Source organism: Moschus berezovskii, chromosome 25 (genome assembly GCF_049115385.1).
Source record: "Moschus berezovskii isolate FMDL1 chromosome 25, NW_MosBer_1.0, whole genome shotgun sequence".
NCBI lineage: Eukaryota > Metazoa > Chordata > Mammalia > Artiodactyla > Moschidae > Moschus > Moschus berezovskii.
The window spans coordinates 31,305,348-31,323,488 of NC_142484.1; the positions used below are offsets into that span (position 1 = coordinate 31,305,348).

At 43.2% G+C, this 18,141-nt stretch overlaps 1 protein-coding gene and 1 pseudogene across 1 annotated transcript in view; one reads left to right on the forward strand and one right to left on the reverse strand.

Moving 5' to 3' along the window:
- Positions 1 to 5,996, forward strand: part of LOC148773891 (uncharacterized) — a 68,737-nt pseudogene extending 62,741 nt beyond the window's left edge.
- Positions 1 to 18,141, reverse strand: part of GAB2 (GRB2 associated binding protein 2) — a 183,383-nt gene that overhangs the window by 150,045 nt on the left and 15,197 nt on the right. The window lies entirely within an intron of this gene.

Here is an 18,141-nt window from a genome sequence, read left to right on the forward strand (position 1 = left end):
GACTCAAACACAGGCCATTCAGCTTCTGCTACAACGTTTTTGCTACTTAAGTAAAATGCTGTATTCAGAAATCTGTTTTCCAGTTTTAGGTCAACACCCAAGCATTTAATTTTATTTTAGGGGGAACACATTCTTTGTCTACTACAGGATGAGACAAGGATGTCCTATAGGTCTAAAAGAACCTCGGTTTCAAGTTATAGACCCTTGTTTCTTTTCTTTTTGGCTGTGCTGTGTGGCTTGTGGGATATTAGTTTCCCAACCAGGGACCGAAGCCAGGCCCTCAGTGGTGAGAGCACAAAGTTCTAACCACTGGACCACCAGGGAATACCCGCCTCACTCACCCAGGTTTCAAGTTCAACTCTAGGCTCCTGACAAGGGAGAAATGGGGTGAGTGTCCAGGGGAGGACGGGGAATGACATGCTGGACAGGAAAGTGTAGCTTACTTCACTCCGAGAGCGTGCTACACTTTGGAGACAAGAGGATCCAGCTTTAGCTCCTGGCTCCATCACTTGGATGTTTGGTGGTCTGGGGTCAGTTTCTTAGCCTGCGTGTGATTCTGACTGAAATGGCAGTACTATCTACCTTGCAGGATTATAGTAAAGATTTAGTAAGAGGTATCCTGAAAGATGATGCTGTGAAAGTGCTGCACTCAATATGCCAGCAAATTTGGAAAACTCAGCAGTGGCCACAGGACTGGAAAAGGTCAGTCTTCATTCCAATCCCAAAGAAAGGCAATGCCAAAGAATGCTCAAACTACCGCAGAATTGCACTCATCTCACACGCTAGTAAAGTCATGCTCAAAATTCTCCAAGCTAGGCTTCAGCAGTATGTGAACCGTGAACTTCCAGATGTTCAAGCAGGTTTTAGAAAAGGCAGAGGCACCAGAGATCAAATTGCCAACATCCGCTGGATCATGGAGAAAGCAAGAGAGTTCCAGAAAAAACATCTATTTCTGCTTCAATGACTAAGCCAAAGCCTTTGACTGTGTGGATCACAATAAACTGTGGAACGTTCTGAAAGAGATGGGAATACTAGACCACCTGACCTGCCTCTTGAGAAACCTGTATGCAGGTCAGGAAGCAACAGTTAGAACTGGACATGGAACAACAGACTGATTCCAAATAGGAAAAGGAGTACGTCAAGGTTGTATATTGTCACCCTGCTTATTTAACTTATATGCAGAGTACATCATGAGGAATGCTGGGTTGGAAGAAGCACAAGCTGGAACCAAGATTGCCAGGAGAAATATCAATAAACTCAGATATGCAGATGACACCACCCTTATGGCAGAAAGTGAAGAGGAACTCAAAAGCCTCTTGAGGAAAGTGAAAGAGGAGAGTGAAAAGGTTGGCTTGAAGCTCAACATTCAGAAAACGAAGATCATGGCATCTGGTCCCATCACTTCATGGGAAATAGATGGCGAAACAGTGGAAACAGTGGCAGACTTTATTTTTTTGGGCTCCAAAATCACTGCGGATGCTGACTGCAGCCAGGAAATTAAAAGATGCTTACTCCTTGGAAGGAAAGTTATGACCAGCCTAGATAGCATATTAAAAAGCAGAGACATTACTTTGCCAACCAAGGTCCGTCTAGTCAAGGCTATGGTTTTTCCCGTGCTCATGTATGGATGTGAGAGTTGGACTGTGAAGAAAGCTGATTGCCGAAGAATTGATGCTTTTGAACTGTGGTGCTGGAGAAGACTCTTGAGAGTTCCTTGGGCTGCAAGGAGATTCAACCAGTCCATTCTAAAGGAGATCAATCCTGGGTGTTCATTGGAAGGACTGATGCTAAAGCAGAAACTTCAATACTTTGGCCACCTCATGCAACGAGTTGACTCACTGGAAAAGACTGATGCTGGGAAAGGTTGGGGGCGGGAGGAGAAGGGGACGACAGAGAATGAGATGGCTGGATGGCATCACTGACTCGATGGACATGAGTTTGGGTGAACTTCAGGAGTTGGTGATGGACAGGGAGGCCTGGCGTGCTGTGATTCATGGGGTCGCAAAGAGTCGGACATGACTGAGCGACTGAACTGAACTGAATAGACTAATACATGCAAAAGTCACTTACTACACAGTAAGTGAACTGTAAGATTCACACTGAACCTCCTTCCCTACTTTCACATTTCTTGCTTCCCACTCTGATTAGAGAGAGGAGGAGAATAAACCTGCTTAGGAAGAAAAGCAAGACTGAATAACTATGGACACTTGTTTTATTTGGGAAAAACTGCTCTTCATGCAGTGAGGACACGAACTCAGTGGCGTGGCCACTCATACCCCGCCCCACCTACAAAGGAAGTGTTCAACCAAGTTCTCCAAAACCTGGCCACAGCCCGTGATCCATATTAATATGACTCAAGCTGTTAGCATCCTTCCCCAAGACTTTTTAATTTGGAGTTTCGAGAACAGGGACCTTGCCTTTTGGGTCACAGAGACAGAAACGCTAGAGGCTGCAGGTGATTTTCTTGCTTATGACTTAGAGAAAAGAAATCCAACCACAGACAAGCAGTCATGAGACACAGGGGGAGCCCTGGGGCGCTGAAATCTGACTGCGGTATCCCAAGCCCTCAGGGTTGCCCAGGCATCTAGAACATGTCCTTCAATTTTCTGAGCTTCCTTAGTACCTTTCTAACTTTCTGCTTATGTTTGTCTGGGGTAGTTTCTGTCATCAGTAATTTATAAAGTCCTTAAAGCATTAATTCATATTTTATGCCAGACTTTCTGCAAGGTGCCCTATGAACTCCCATGCAATCTTCACAGCAGCCCCGACAGGGAGGCACTGGTTCTTTCTCTTTTTTCATTCAAGGGCACATCCACAACAGCAGGAACCTCTTTATAAGCCTAGGGTCAGAGTACAGATTGATAGCTAACTCTCTGTAACCAAATCACACCCACACACCACACCAACCAGAGCTTATTCAGACTGCACCTCCTAGGTCACATCCCCAATCCAAAATAATCATGGTGGCCTGGGGAATGACTGGCCAAACCTTAATTAAGGGTGGATGGAGCCAGCATCCTCAGAGTCACACAGATGTCTTAACAGAAATTAAGGCACTGCTAGGATGGAGACAGGGGAAGTGGATTCAGGGGAAGCAGTCAGCAAGTGTTCACTACATACTTAAAAGGAAAAAGAGAATAAAAATGGTTTTAAGGTGATTTAGATTTCTGAACTATCTGATCAACAACTCCCTCTGCTCACATTACTGTCTCTTGTGATCTCATACTTCCTTAGTCTAATTTAGGACTGTTTTACTTCTGAGGCTTCAACAATTCTCCACGGGGAAGCTAGTTAGTTTACCAGTGACTCTCTAAACACTCATGAGTACCAAATTGAAATGTGGATTTGGTGAGATTATCAAGAGATCTCAAGGTGCTTTCCAGAAGCTATAACACTAAAACCTGATTAAAAGCATGTCCCATTTGACTCAATAAAATGTCCTTGGCTCTCTCCTTGCCCTGGTTTCCTCCTTAGTAAGCATAAACTTGAAATTACGGGAAAATCAGGCTTCCCTGGTGGCTCAGTTGGTAAAGAATCTGCCAGCAGTACAGGAGACCACCTGTTAAATTACTAAAGGATAACTGTGCACTTGTGGAGGCTTTATTTTATGCTTTGTTGGGTCAGGACTATTTCAGTATTACGTTTATCAGTCTGAAAAGGTGCCTTTTGTCTGGGGACATAATCTTTAATTCTAAACTGCAGTTCTTCTAGGGTTTCACTGAAAAGTTTCAAGTCTTTATCATACCCTCCAACCTGACGTATCTCTGCTACGTATGAAATCTCTGTCCTGTGTTGAGAAGCAGCTGAAATCTCAGTAGGGTTCAGCTGCTCAGCTGTGTCCGACTCTGCGAGGCTATAGACTGCAGCACACCAGGCTTCCCTGTCCACCAGCAATTTCAGTCTTCCAGCTGCGGTTTCCTCCCAGGTCCTGAAATTCTTACTTGGTGGTGGTGGTGATCTAGTTCACTCAGTCATGGCCGGCTCTTTTGCGACCCCATGGATTGTAATCTGCGAGACTCCTTCGTCCATGAGATTTACTGGAGTGGGTTGCCCTTTCCTTCTCCAGGGGATTTTCCTGACCCAGGGACTGAACCTGTGTCTCCTGCATTGCAGGCAGATTCTTTACCACCGAGCCACCTGGGAATAACAAAAGCCTCACTTCTCCAAGTACAATTCGGAGGTCATGGACATCTAGGTTGCTTCCATGTCCTGGCTATTATAAACAGTGCAGCAATGAACATTGGAGTACATGTGTCTCTTTCAATTCTGGTTTCCTCGGTGTGTATGCCCAGGAGTGCGATTGCTGGATCATATGGCAGTTCTATTTCCAGTTTTTTGAGGAATCTCCACACTCTTCTCCATAGTGGCTGTACTAGTTTGCATTCCCACCAACAGTGTAAGAGGGTTCCTAGATGTCCATCTGCAGACGAATGGATAAGAAAGCTTTGGTACATATACACAATAGACTATTATTCAGCCATTAAAAAGAATACATTTGAATCAGTTCTAATGAGGTGGATGAAACTGGAGCCTATTATACAGAGTGAAGTAAGCCAGAAAGAAAAACACCAATACAGCATACTAACGCATATATATGGAATTTAGAAAGATGCAAATGATAACCCTGTATACGAGACAGCAAAAGAGACACAGATGTATAGATCAGTCTTTGGGACTCTGTGGGAGAGGGTGAGGGTGGGATGATTTGGGAGAATGGCATTGAAACACGTATGTTGTCATATGTGAAATGAATCACTAGTTCAGGGTCAATGCATGTTATAGGATGCTCGGGGCTGGCATGCGGGGATGACCCAGAGAGAGGATAAAGGGAGAAGGGAGATGGGAGGGGGGTTCAGGAGGGGGAACTTATGTAAACCTGGGGCGAATTCATGTCAATGTATGGCAAAACCAACCAATATAATATTGTAAAATAATTTGCCTCCAATAAAAAATAAATTAATTACAAAAAAAAAAAAACAATTCGGAGGTCATTCAAATATGTGAGGGATGTTTATATGCATAGGCTCTATTGCTCCTGGCTTCCAAGATTTTCCCTTTCAATTTCCAGCTGTTTTGTCAACACCAAAAACTCTTCAGGCAAAGAGTACAGCTTTCTATCTGAGTTCCAGCCACCCTGCCTTGTGCCTCCTGGGAGATAATAAAACCCTCAGAAGAAAACCCATGTGACCGGCTCTCATCACGCTTTGTATCTCTCCCTTATTTCAGGAGTCAAGCCCTCTCTCGTTTCCGTCTACTCTGGTTTCTCTTCAGTGACATCAGATGATAGTTTTCATATAGTTTGTTAAGAGTTTACAATTTTTTTAAGTTATTTTGTATCGGGGTATAGCGATTAACAGTGTTGTGATGGTTTAACGTGAATCGTGAAAAACTCAGTCATACGTATACACGCACCTGTCCTCCCCCAAACCCCTCCCATCCAGGCTGCCACATAACACTGAGCAGAGTTCCCTGTGCTATACAGTAGGTCCTTGCTGGTTACGCATTTTAAACATAGCAGTGTGTCCATGTCCATCCCAAACTCTCTTACTATTAGAGCTTATAATTTTTTTTTCCTGTATAAGATTTAATCTCATACAAGGTACTTCACCATTACCAGATTTGGAACTTCTTCCACTCAACATTTAAGGATAAAAAGCTCCACACTCCTGCAAGAGAAACCATCTTCGATCCAGACATACGTAAAAACGGTGCGGAGAGAAAGTGCTTCAGGCACTCAGACCACACATCGTTTAGTCACCTGACCGCTTAACTCCTTCAGAATGCTTCTTGCACTCTTACCTCATTGAGTTAGTATGAAATACCCCGCTCACGCTTTCTGCTTTTAAGAACTTGGCCGTGTCAGGGCTCAGTTGCGGGGCGTGGGATCTTTAGCTGCTGGGCGCGGGCTGCTCTCTGGCTGTGTCGCGCGGATTCCAGGGCGCGTGGGCTCTGTAGGTGTGACACATGGCTCGAGCTGCGGTGTGCAGGCTGGGTAGCCCCTTGGCACTCAGTTTCCTTGCCCCTCACCCCTTCCTCTCCTACCACACTCCCCTTACTCGGTGCTCCAAATGCTCTTTACCCCGAAGCCACTGCCCTCGAGGGTCCTTCTTCCTGAAAATTCCTGCTCCAGGTGACTGAGAGGTTTCTTCCGTCCTTTGAGCTTTTGTTCCGATGTCAGTTTCTCAGTCAGAGGCCTTCTCTTCCTTAAACACACGCTCCCTCCTCCCCTCCGTGCTTTACTTTTGCCTTCACTGCCCCTATTCACCTCCCCCCTGGTGGACTGAAGCCCCACGGTCAGGCACCTTGTCTCTTCCAGTTCCATTCTCAGTGTCGAGAACATGGCTGTATATACAGGAGGTGTTTACTAGATATGTTTTCATAACCAAGCACTAGATTTCATTATTCATGTGTAGAGTATATGCTTCTTCAAAGGCAGAGAACTTCCTCTAAAACCTCCTATTGAGGCCTTAAATACAGTAGGGACTGTCTACTGAACTAATAGGACCAGATATAAGACAGCACGCAAATGCCAAGTGACACCCAGATGTTTTATGACATCTTCATTTGTGGCTTTTATTATAGATGTTTTGCAAAGATATACTGCAGTCCTGATTTATACTCTTACCTTCCACTACTATGGTCATTTACTCTTCCAACCAACACATATGTCTAATCCAGTGAAAGAAACTGGTGAATGTGGGTATCTAAGGCACTGACAGTGTAAAATAGTAATGACAGTGAGTTTGGGGAGTGGAAAACGAGTTGAAATCAAAAAGATAGACAAACAATAAAGATGAAAATGAAGGGAGTAAGCAGAATTAGAGCAGACGTTTCTAAGGATCTTCAGTTCTTAGAAGGAGAGAGAGATTTTACTTTAGATGTTAAGTAAGGGAGGCCTGGCGTGCTGTGATTCATGGGGTCGCAAAGAGTTGGACACGACTGAGCGACTGAAATGAAGGAACCTGTATAAAAATGCAAGGAAAATTATTAAGATGACAGAAGTAGGATGTGTGTATTTCAAACTATGGGAGGAAGAGAACGAGAAATGAAGGAAATTAAATGAATTCAATGGAAGGAAAAAAAAAAAGAAAAACAGACTAGCTTGTCTCTGTGCTTGGCTTTGACCAGGGAAGCCAAGGTTTCTTGTTTCTTTTCTGTCTTTGTATATAGCTTTATGGTTCTGAAATAAAATGTGCGTTTTAGACTCAAATGCCCATATGTTAGCCTCCATCTGTTGCCACTGAGGAAGGTTTCTGTGAGGTCTCAGATGAGCCCTGGGATCTGTGGTAATTCTGTGTTCCACTTGTACATCAGGCAACTAAGCGCAGCCTAATGACCTTGTTGGCTCTGTCATATCTGACTCTTTCTGCAACCCTATGCACTGCAGCCAGCCAGGCTCCTTTGTCCATGGGATTCTCCAGGCAAGAATACTGGAGTGGGATTGCCATTCCCTTCTCCAGGGGATCTTCCCAACCCAGGGATCAAATCTGGGTCTCCTGCACTTCAGGCAGATTCTTTACTATCTGAGCCACCAGAAAAGCCCTTAAAACCTTAGGTCCTGGCTTAAAAAAGAAAAAAAAAACCAAAAGGACACTGAAGAGCCAAATGTAACAAATGGAGAAAGAGGTGGTTCCTAGAAAATTAATTATAATCCATGCCTCAGGGATGCAGAGCAAAGGAAAGAGGGCAACAGAATCAGCTTGTGCTGGAAAAGCTTATTCTTGGAAGAGAAGACCCTGCAGGGAAGGAACAGGAAGAAGATACTCCCCGCCATGTATCTTGTTTTCGCAAGGACTTTTGCCTTGACTCCTTCCCTCTCGCCCTTTCTCTCTGCTTAGACTAAGATCAGCAAAAATACTGATTAATAATCAATGAGGCATAACTGAAGACAGGTGACCTACGAGACCTCAGATGTGCCTGACAAGGAGCAAGCTACAGTGGCCTCTTCTGGGAGGAGGTCAGCCCTGAGATGCCCCCATCTTCAGGTCACTGTGTCCAAGTCTTGCTCTGGAATGCCGGATCTAGCTTCCCCACTATATTTCCCGGCTACATTAGTAGACATTCACACTAGGTAAATAATACCTGTACCTTCACCTATTTCAGAAAACAAGAACACACAGCAGGTCCCATCTTAGTACTGAGATAGAATTATCCAGACATGTCTATGTCTGGACATGTCTAAACTATAAACACATCTATCTGGCAACCAAAGATGATAACGCCTCCAAGACTGCAAAGGAAGGGACAACAGTGAATTTTTTTTTCTGGGACCTCTATTCACTCTGACCATGGGCTAGCACTGCAAAGCATGGTCCACAACCCTGTATCTGTGTTTTGGATATAACCAGGAGAAGTAGAAAATAATGAAAACAATTGAAAGAGCAGTGAACAAAACTAGAAGCCCCAAGCCTGCCACTGACGAGCTGGAAGGCTATGAAGGAGCTGATTTCTCTGAATCTCAACTTTCTCCTATTAAATAGGCCAAAGATTAAGCACCGAAGATACATTGCAATGCTCTGTGCATGTTAATTCCTCCTGTCAGAAGTGTTATTAATCAAAGACAATATACACAGAGTGTGTAATAAGTGCCACTGAGTAAGGCCCTATTCTCAACAAGCACTTTGCAGTTACTCTTCTCAGAATGGCAGGTATTACTGTCTCAATCTCACAGATGAGGAAACTGATTCAGCGAGGTGAAGAAACTGCCCAAAGTCACAGAGCTTATACGGGGGGATCTGGGCCTAGAATCTAAGCAGTCTGTCTCCAGGATGTATAGTTCTTATTTCTGAACACTGGTCCTGCTGCTTCTACCACCACCTGAACTTCAAAAAGCTATCATGTTTCATTAATTCTAAAATCCTTTCCTCCTTAAGCATTTTAACTTCAAAATCAGACTGTTTCTTACAGGCAAGCTACAGTCAAGACACAGCTGTCAATAAGAATGTACTTGGTTGTTATTTCTGGTGGTGTGACTGGTTCGGTACAACTCTGAACAAATAACTCAAGGTCTATTTCAGGGAGAAATGTGAATTTCAGTAGTTGTGAGAAGACTTTGTTAAGATCTTCTGGTAAGATCAAGAAGGTGCCAGCACTGAAAGTGGCAGAATACGTGTCAGTGACTTGGGAGAAAAAATGATGAAACATTTTCAGACAAGTTGTACTATCAGTACTCTTGATGACCCAGAGGACAACAGTCAAGTAGCAAAATATGGATAATAACTCAAAAAGTGATTCAAAGCTGGAACTGAATATCAGAAAGTTTTAGGAATCCTTTATCAATATACTTCAGATATATTTTTCTTTTTGTATATGCACACTATAAATCCATGTCCATCTAAGAGTGCTCTTTTTTTTTAAAAAACGGCATTTTTTCATAAAATAAAAATGTATATTTAAATATATACCATGTCACACTCAAGGAACACTGAATAATAATGTTTTAAAGGCCTCATTTGAAAACTGGGACGATAAAATGCAAACAAAACACAAATAACACACAGCATTCAAAGGCCTTCTGCAGACTGACTCAACCCACCTTTGCCAGTCCTGTCTCCTCCCACTCCTCCGAATGGGCTACATATCAATTATTACACATGTGGTTCCTTGAAGATCCTACCCCTTTTTACCTCTGTGCCTTTAAACTGTTTCTTCCACTGAAAATGTTCCACCCCGACCCATCTAAGACTCCTTATTTACTAAAAAGTGACTTTGAATAGTTCCTTTAATCTCTTAATTCTTCAGTTTTCTTATCTCTGAAATGGGAACCTAACTCTAGGTTTGATCTAAGGATTTAGTGAGCTAATGCATGTAAAGTGCTTAACACAGTATTTAATTCATTTGTAGCCAGGCAGTATCATATGTGCCTGGAGGCTGAGTTTCAACACTGAACTGGTCAAAGGCACACAGCATACTTAACAGCACAGCCAGAACAAGAACCAAGACTTCTCGTGCCCAGTCCAGAGTTCTCCTTAGTTTAAGAAATGGCTCCCCGTCCCTCCTCGCCAATCCCAAATATTGACAGACTGGTGAGCAAGGTTCTTCCATTTTTCTAGAACCCTGTTGTTCCTCCCACTCCTTTCACTTTATCAGTTGTCCTAAACATGATAAAAGGTAAAAGAAATTTGAAGGGTTCCATGTATGAACACGCTGGACCATGCATGAAAAAGTTAAAAGGGTTTCTCTTTCAGAGGCTTTGGTGTGGTTACATACACAGAGTCTCCAAAAAAAGAGAAATACTGTGTGGAATGTTTCCCAAATTATGCGATCCCAAAACCAAAGACTGTTGCATCACATATGTGAGGTCAGGCTATTAAAACCTATGCACACACCTTCACAGTTTCCAGGGTCTCCAGAGAATGAAAGCTCTAATTCCCTAACATAACACATGAGTCCTTAGAACATGACCCCATTAACCTTTTAAATCCCACTACTCCTCCCGCATATCGGCTCCATTCCGATCATTCCAGCACATCAGGGGCCAGTTTCACAAGGTCTTCCTCTGGTTGAAATACCTTTCTTCTCCTCTTTCAGTCTGGTCCCTTCACTGAGACCTTCTCTGATCATTTTCACTCAATTAACTGGACCCGCCTCTATTCTCACATGGCACTTTGCTGATGTCTGTACTGCAGCACTTTTCTCAGTGGATCTCAATTAGCGGCTGGTTGATCAATTTTCTTCTAATCCAGGCTCTGGAAGGCCAAAAACCGTATTTACATCCCCAGTGAGAGGCATCCCGCAGACACTCAATACAAGCCTATACAATGCCTTAACCCTCTTCTGCTGGGACCTCCATATTCCAAGATGCACAAAAGGGAAGACTCAAGTTGGGCTTTTTTTCACAGCACAGTTCACAGGGATACTTATAATTTTAGGTCTAATGGACCTTCCAAGAACAGCAGTTAAGTAAGTCTTTGTGTACTGCACAGCTCCTACACAAAACTAAGTCATCATGCATGCAAATCGGCCCAGTCCTTCCTTTTGCAGTCAGCTGTCATCGTGAGCCTCCTTTAGACTTTGCCACTACAAATTTTTCTTACAGCTCAGAACATTGGAAAATACTCTTCCTCCAATTTTAGTAAAGTCCCTGTAGATTTGGAAGCAGAACACATTTGCTTTATTTGTGTCTATTAATAATCAGAAATTCCGACAGGATCCATGGTTATGAGATCAAAACTAGTGGTTATGAGCCACGATTCTTCTACTCACAGGGAAAGTTTTGTGCTTCTCAGATTCTCTTACACGAATGCTTTTCAAAAAATACATTTAATGTAACTTTGATCTGACTTTAGAAATGGGCTTCCAGAGGCAGCAGGTCATTTAGGGAATTCTACCGTTTCCATGGAAAGTAAGAAGAAGATAAATAATTCAGACGGAGACACTGAAGATACTGGTGATCCAGTGGTTAAGAATCTGCCTTCCAACGCAGGGGACACAGGTTTGATTCCTGGTCAGGGAACTCAGATCCCACATGCCATGGGGCAACTAAGGCTGTGTGTCACAGCTAGAGAAAGCCTGAGCACTGCAATGGAGATCCAGAATAGCCATAAAATAAATAAATAAACAAACAAACAAACATAAATTTAGCACAAGAAAAATCACAGCTAGAAGAAAAATAATCAACTTCCTCTTCTTTTCCTCACACCGAAAGGGCTCTGAGGCTCTGACTACTCCTTTTTTCATACAATCCCTTGGTTGTCTTCTTTAGATGTACAAGCACTGGTAAAGATTTCTAGGTACACACTTTCTGAAATATGCATTTCTAAAGTCTGGGGTTCTATATTCTCTCTCTTCATTGATAGCAAACCAAATTGAGCATCATATTCTCAAGCTCTCACCAAGTTCATATTATTAAAATATTTCCCACCGGGTCAGAATTAAGCCCATAGTAACAGTGAGTTTAGAAAGCAACGTTGTAACATGGCCAGAAAAGGACATGCTGAATAGCTTGCTTGTTATACAACCAAACACCAAAAAACTTCAGTTGAAATCTGCCATCACGCTCATCTTCTGTCACCGTCAGGTTGTGTAATGTCAGCCAAGACATATTTACGTGGAAGTAGCAGGGGGAGCTAAAATGGTATGAAGAACTTTACTCCCAATCTGCTGGCTACCTGAGGCTCAGAGAGATTAGATAAACTGTCCAAAGTCATATTCTTATTAAACAGTAGAGCCAGGATCCAAACTCGGACGTGTCCCATAAAAACATGTGCTTATTCTATACAGACAGGCCAGGCTGCTTGGGGCCAAAAATCTGCTTCCCTTCTTTTCTAATGGAGAAGACTTAGCAAATTTCTTAAATTTCCCTATTTCTCAGTTCCTTATCCATAAAATAGAGAAAATAAAAGTGACTATCTCTTAGGGCTGCTGTGAAGATTAAATGAGATAATAAGTAAAAAATACATAGGAAATGCTCAGAACAATATCCCATATACACAAGGACAAGTCTATCCATGAACAGGCAAATCCATGTGAATATTTTATATACATACCTACATATACGTATGTGTGTGTTTGGCTCACAATATATTCTCAGGAAATAATTTCTTTCCTCTTGACTCAATCCTCTCTACCAATCTTCTGCTCTCAGAGCTATGGACATGCTTAGAGAACGTAACTTCATGGTAAGTAATGCAATAATCCTACTCCCACAACTAGTCTTGCTTATTTTTGCTTTAAAAAAAAAAGACAAAAACTTAACTCTTGTCTTGCCTTAACACATACCTTCTGTGGGTGGAAAAAGAATGAGAAACTCCACATAACAGACACATGAACTAGGGATCTTGGTCAGAAAAGAATTTTCCTCTTGATATCTAGTTGAAATAATTCAAATCAATATCTAATGGGCATATATTAAGCACATGCTCTGCTGTGCTGTGCTCAGTCGTGTCCGACTCTGCAACCCCATGGACTGTAGCCCGCCAGGCTCCTCTGTCTGTGGGGTTTCCCAGGCAAGAATACTGGAGTGGGTGACCATTTCCTTCTCCAGGGAGATCTTCCTGACCCAGGGACTGAACTCATGTCCCGTGTGTCAGCTGCACTGGCAGGCAGATTCTTTACCACTAGCATCACCTGGGAAGCCCCAGGTGTATAAACAGGAAAACTAGACTTACTAGTCTTTCATCCCTCTCTAAGTGCAATCTAGCAGGAAAGAGGTATACACATGACTTGATCGTTGGCAGAATTTGTTTAGTGCTGGCAAGAGTTTCAGTCAACACGCTCTGGCGAACGGCATATATTTTACTGTGGGGGGAAACATCTAAGATTGACATGAAGCATGAGTCCATGTTCTTCTCCATTTCTTCTTTTAGAGACTCTGATAGAAGTAAGTTCTATTGTTCTGATTTTGTGACTTTATAAAAAATTAAGAAGCAACAGAACTTGGTGAGGTCCAGAAAATACAATCAGAACTAGATACATACTCTTCTTAGTAACCCTGTAAATTTTTATATTTTAAAAGTAAATTAAAAAATTGATTCATAACTACAAAAATAGTACATGATATATTCTTTTTATTAAAAAAATTGAGAAAAACCATTTGGCAGCTCTTTAAAAAGTTAAACATAGAGTTACTATATGACCTAACAATTCTACTGGGTCCTTTACAAAGAATGGGATGGGAAGCTGGTTTCCATACAAATCACCCAAGCATTCATTTTAACAGTCATGTTAAACCGGTTAAACAAAATGTGAAATATTCACACGATGGAATATTATTCAGACAAAAAGGAATGAAGTACGTAAATGCTACAGCACAGATGAACCTGGAAATCATTATGTTTAGCAAAAGAAGCTGGACATAAAAGGGCATGCAGTATATGATTCCATATATAAAATATCCATAACAGGCAGCCCCACAGAGGCAGAAAGCAAGGGTGGCTGCCATGAGCTCGGGGGAGGAGGGAATGCAGAATGGAATGGAGAATGGCTACTTGAAGGGTTACGGAGTTTCCTTTTGGGGACAGATTGCTCTGGAATGAGACAGTGGTGGCGTACAACCATGTGAATTACACTCGAAACACTGATTGTACACTTTAAAGTGCCCCATTTTATGGGATGTGAATTATATCTTAATAAAGTAAAAGAGAAAAGAACTGAAACATTATAAAGTCAAAGTCCCCTTGACCATCTCTCCTCACCCAAACCCCCACAGGGCAGCAACATTATCAGTCTCATATGACTCCTCCTTATACTACTCATCCCTCACCACGGCTCGCAGAGGTCCTTGCACCCGGCAGGCATTTAGGCATTTGCTGCACAATAACTTCCGACAAGGGTAAGATAATGCTATTTTGTTCTCTCAAGGATAATATGGATCCCTCTGTAACCACCATCACACAAATTCATCCATTTTAGGACCGGACAGTTTATGTTAACACCATGCACATCAAGTGCAATAACAAAAGAGCACAGCACTTGCTGGCTCAAAGCTCACCAACCACAAGTCCAGTCACCAGAAAACCCTGACAGGGACATTCATGCAAATACGGAGGCAATTTGCATCTGTCCCTTCGGTTTACAAAGGATTTGGAACTGAAACTGGGCTTGGCAAGGCTATTATGCTGAAGCCCACAACAGCAAGCAGTAAATAAGTGATTTCTAACCTGGTCAAGTCCAACTTAAAAAGAAGTCTTACAGAGTCTCATAAAAGGACTCACTCCCAGAGTACTACAATATTGTATTTCTAGTATTTTTTTTTTGCAGAGGTCTTTATAATCAGGGGGTGTACGAAGTCACATGAACTAACTTTTTAACACATATCCCTGGGCCCCATCCCTCAGAGATTCTGATTTAGACCAGAGCAGGCTGGCATCTGTATTTTCTAAAGTTCCCAAGGTCTTTTAGAAACAGTGTTAGGAAACTTCAGGAAGAATGGGATGGGAAACTGGTTTCCAACACAAATCATCTAAGCATTCATGTAACGATCCTGCTAAACTTACCTGTGCTGTGTGCTCAGTCCCTCAGTCTTTTTCCAACTCTTTGCAACCCCATGGACTGTAGGCTGCCAGGCTCCTCTGTCCATGGGATTCTCCAGGCAAGAATACTGGAGTGGGTTGCCATGCCCTCCTCCAAGGGATCTTCCCAACCCAGGGATTGAACCCAGGTCTCCTGCACTGCAGGCAGATTCTTTACCATCTGAGCCACAACAGCTGCCAATCAGAAGACGTGAGTGTATTCCCATTTTACTGGGGAGAAAACTGACACTCTAGGGTTCACCTTTTAAAGTCAGTAAGAAGGACAGGGCAGCACTTCACAGTCCTGACAGATGCATCACATCTTCCTCATACAGACTCTCCAGCCTCCTTTTATGGTCCTGGAGCTGTGAAAATGTGGCCTGGTAGTGCAAATGTGGTTGACAACTAGTTTAGGTCATTTCACTTGGGACTTAATGTAATGGAGAGTAACTGCTTCACTATCTTTGAAATGCTTCCCAATTTGTGTTCCCTTGTTGACGCAGCAGTTTCTCATCATGTGCTCCATCTATAAAGTGCATCCTTGTTTGCAGCTAAGTTTGAGCTGGAAAGGAGGATGTGATATGAGAAGCCCCAGCCATGGAAGGGGAAGTAAAAGAGAAGCCCATCTCCCCCGCTCCCCCCCTCCCCGGCTCTCTGGGGAAGGAAAAGGGCAGAACAGGTAGACGAAGACCCAGGCCTCATTCACACACTCGCTCCTCACATACACGTTCGTTTTGTCACCGAAGCCTGTGTCAAGTCAGAGAGCAACGGAACTTAAAAATCCCGAGACTCCAGTTTCCCATAGTAGGTGTGGGGGGCCTTTAGGCTCCTGAAGCTCAAGCTTCAGCTCTGTGCCAATACATGGTAAGGGAGCAAGGGGCTGGAGGCAGCAGCAGGCAGCGGCCAGAAAGAAGAGGTTGGGGCAGCACCACCCACTCTCTAAAGGCTGAGCGTGGCATTCAGGGCATCCAGAAACTGCTGAGAGACTGCTGGGCCAGCAGAGGTCTGCCGTTGGTGCAAAGAGGCCTCAGTGCACAGGGACTTTGGGACAAATGTTTAGCACCACCACCTCCATAGCAGCTTCCTGCACATTGTTCCCAAAGGATAGACACTATTAGTAACAGCTCAACAGACAATGCCAGGATACTTTCCAAACTAGATAAAGAAGCAGAGGACACCACACAGACATCAATACAGAGGGCCACACAGATATCCTCTTCTCACTCACACAGAGACATAATAAGCGTTCTCACGAAGCAGTCAGTAAGAGGTACTAAACATCAACTATCTGTCACACACTGTTCTAGGTTGGTGAAGATCTGGAGATAAATGATGCCACAAAATCTCTACCTGATCAAGTAAGACTTGGGGGTTTAGAAAGGGAAGGGGGCAGAGTTCGAAAGAATGAAGTATTTACTCAAAAAGCTCTGATTAGGAAGTTGAACTTTGAAAAGATTCAAAGGATATTATTTATTTGGAAAAATTAAACTATCAATATGGCAGTTTTGAATAAAAAAATGGCCACAAATTCTTTGACAGTCCATCGACCAAGAAATTTTGAGCCTGTGTTTCTGTCCCTTGAATCTGAGTGGGCCTGAGACTCCTCTGATCACTAGATTTGACAAAGGCAACACTGTGCGACTTCAAAGATGAGGTCCTTTAAAAAAGGCCATGAAGTGTCTATCTTGGCCACTACGACCCTCACTTTCAGAGCCCCTGAGGCACCATGTAAGTCTGATTACTTAGAGGCTGCCGTGTTGGGAGGAAGCCCCAGCTTTGTGTAGAGGCCACTTGCAGACACTGTTAGTCGACAGCCCCAGCTGAGGGAAGCCGCTGAGCCATCCCAGCCCTGCTGACACTTTTCAGATTCCAGTTCCCAGAAGTTGAGGGACCCTTTGCCATTCAAGTCTTTACAGCTGAGGTGCCAGACATTTGGGAGCAGAAACAAGTCCTTCCCATGCCCTGTCTGAATTTTTGACCCATAGTATCTATGAGCAAAATAGTGGTCACTTTATGCCACTAAGTTTTGGGCACGCCTTATCTTGTCCAAAGATTTATTATGAAGCAAAAAAAATTGGAAAAACAGATGAGAACTGACAGAAAACCAGATCAATGATATAAAAAAGATATGAAGCTATATTTTCTTTGATTGCCTAAGGCTGGTTTGAGAGAAACTGTTATCATGGGGGACTAAAGAAACTGGGAAAAGGTGTACGTCAAGGTTGTATATTGTCACCTGCTTATTTAACTTATATGCAGAGTACATCATGAGGAACGCTGGGCTGGAAGAAGCACAAGCTGGAATCAAGATTGCCGGGAGAAATATCAGTAACCTCAGATATGCAGATGACACCACCCTTATGGCAGAAAGTGAAGAGGAACTCAAAGGCCTCTTGATGAAAGTGAAAGAGGAGAGTGAAAAGGTTGGCTTGAAGCTCAACATTCAGAAAACGAATATCATGGCATCTTGTCCCATCACTTCTTGGGACATAGATGGGCAAACAGTGGAAACCGTGTCAGACTTTATTTTTTCGGGCTCCAAAATCACTGCAGATGCTGACTGCAGCCAGGAAATTAAAAGACACTTACTCCTTGGAAGGAAAGTTATGACCAGCCTAGATAGCATATTAAAAAGCAGAGACATTACTTTGCCAACCAAGGTCCGTCTAGTCTAGTCAAGGCTATGGTTTTTCCCGTGGTCGTGTATGTATGTGAGAGTTGGACTGTGAAGAAAGCTGATCGTCGAAGAATTGATGCTTTTGAACTGTGGTGCTGGAGAAGACTCTTGAGAGTCCCTTGGACTGCAAGGAGATCAATCCTGGGTGTTCATTGGAGGCACTTATGCTAAAGCTGAAAGTCCAATACTTTGGCCACCTCATGCGACGAGTTGACTCACTGGAAAAGACTCTGATGCTGGGAGCGATTGGGGGTGGGAGGAGACGGGGACGACAAAGAATGAGGTGGCTGGATGGCATCACCGACTCGATGGACATGAGTCTGAGTGAACTCCGGGAGTTGGTGATGGACAGGGAGGCCTTTCGTGTTGTGGTTCATGGGGTCGCTAAGAGTCAGACACAACTGAGCGCCTGAACTGAACTGAAAAGAAACTGGAATACTCCTTTGATTATTAAGAATATCTGTTTCATCCACAGCTGCTACAATAGAAAATGCCTCAGTTATTTGGAATCTT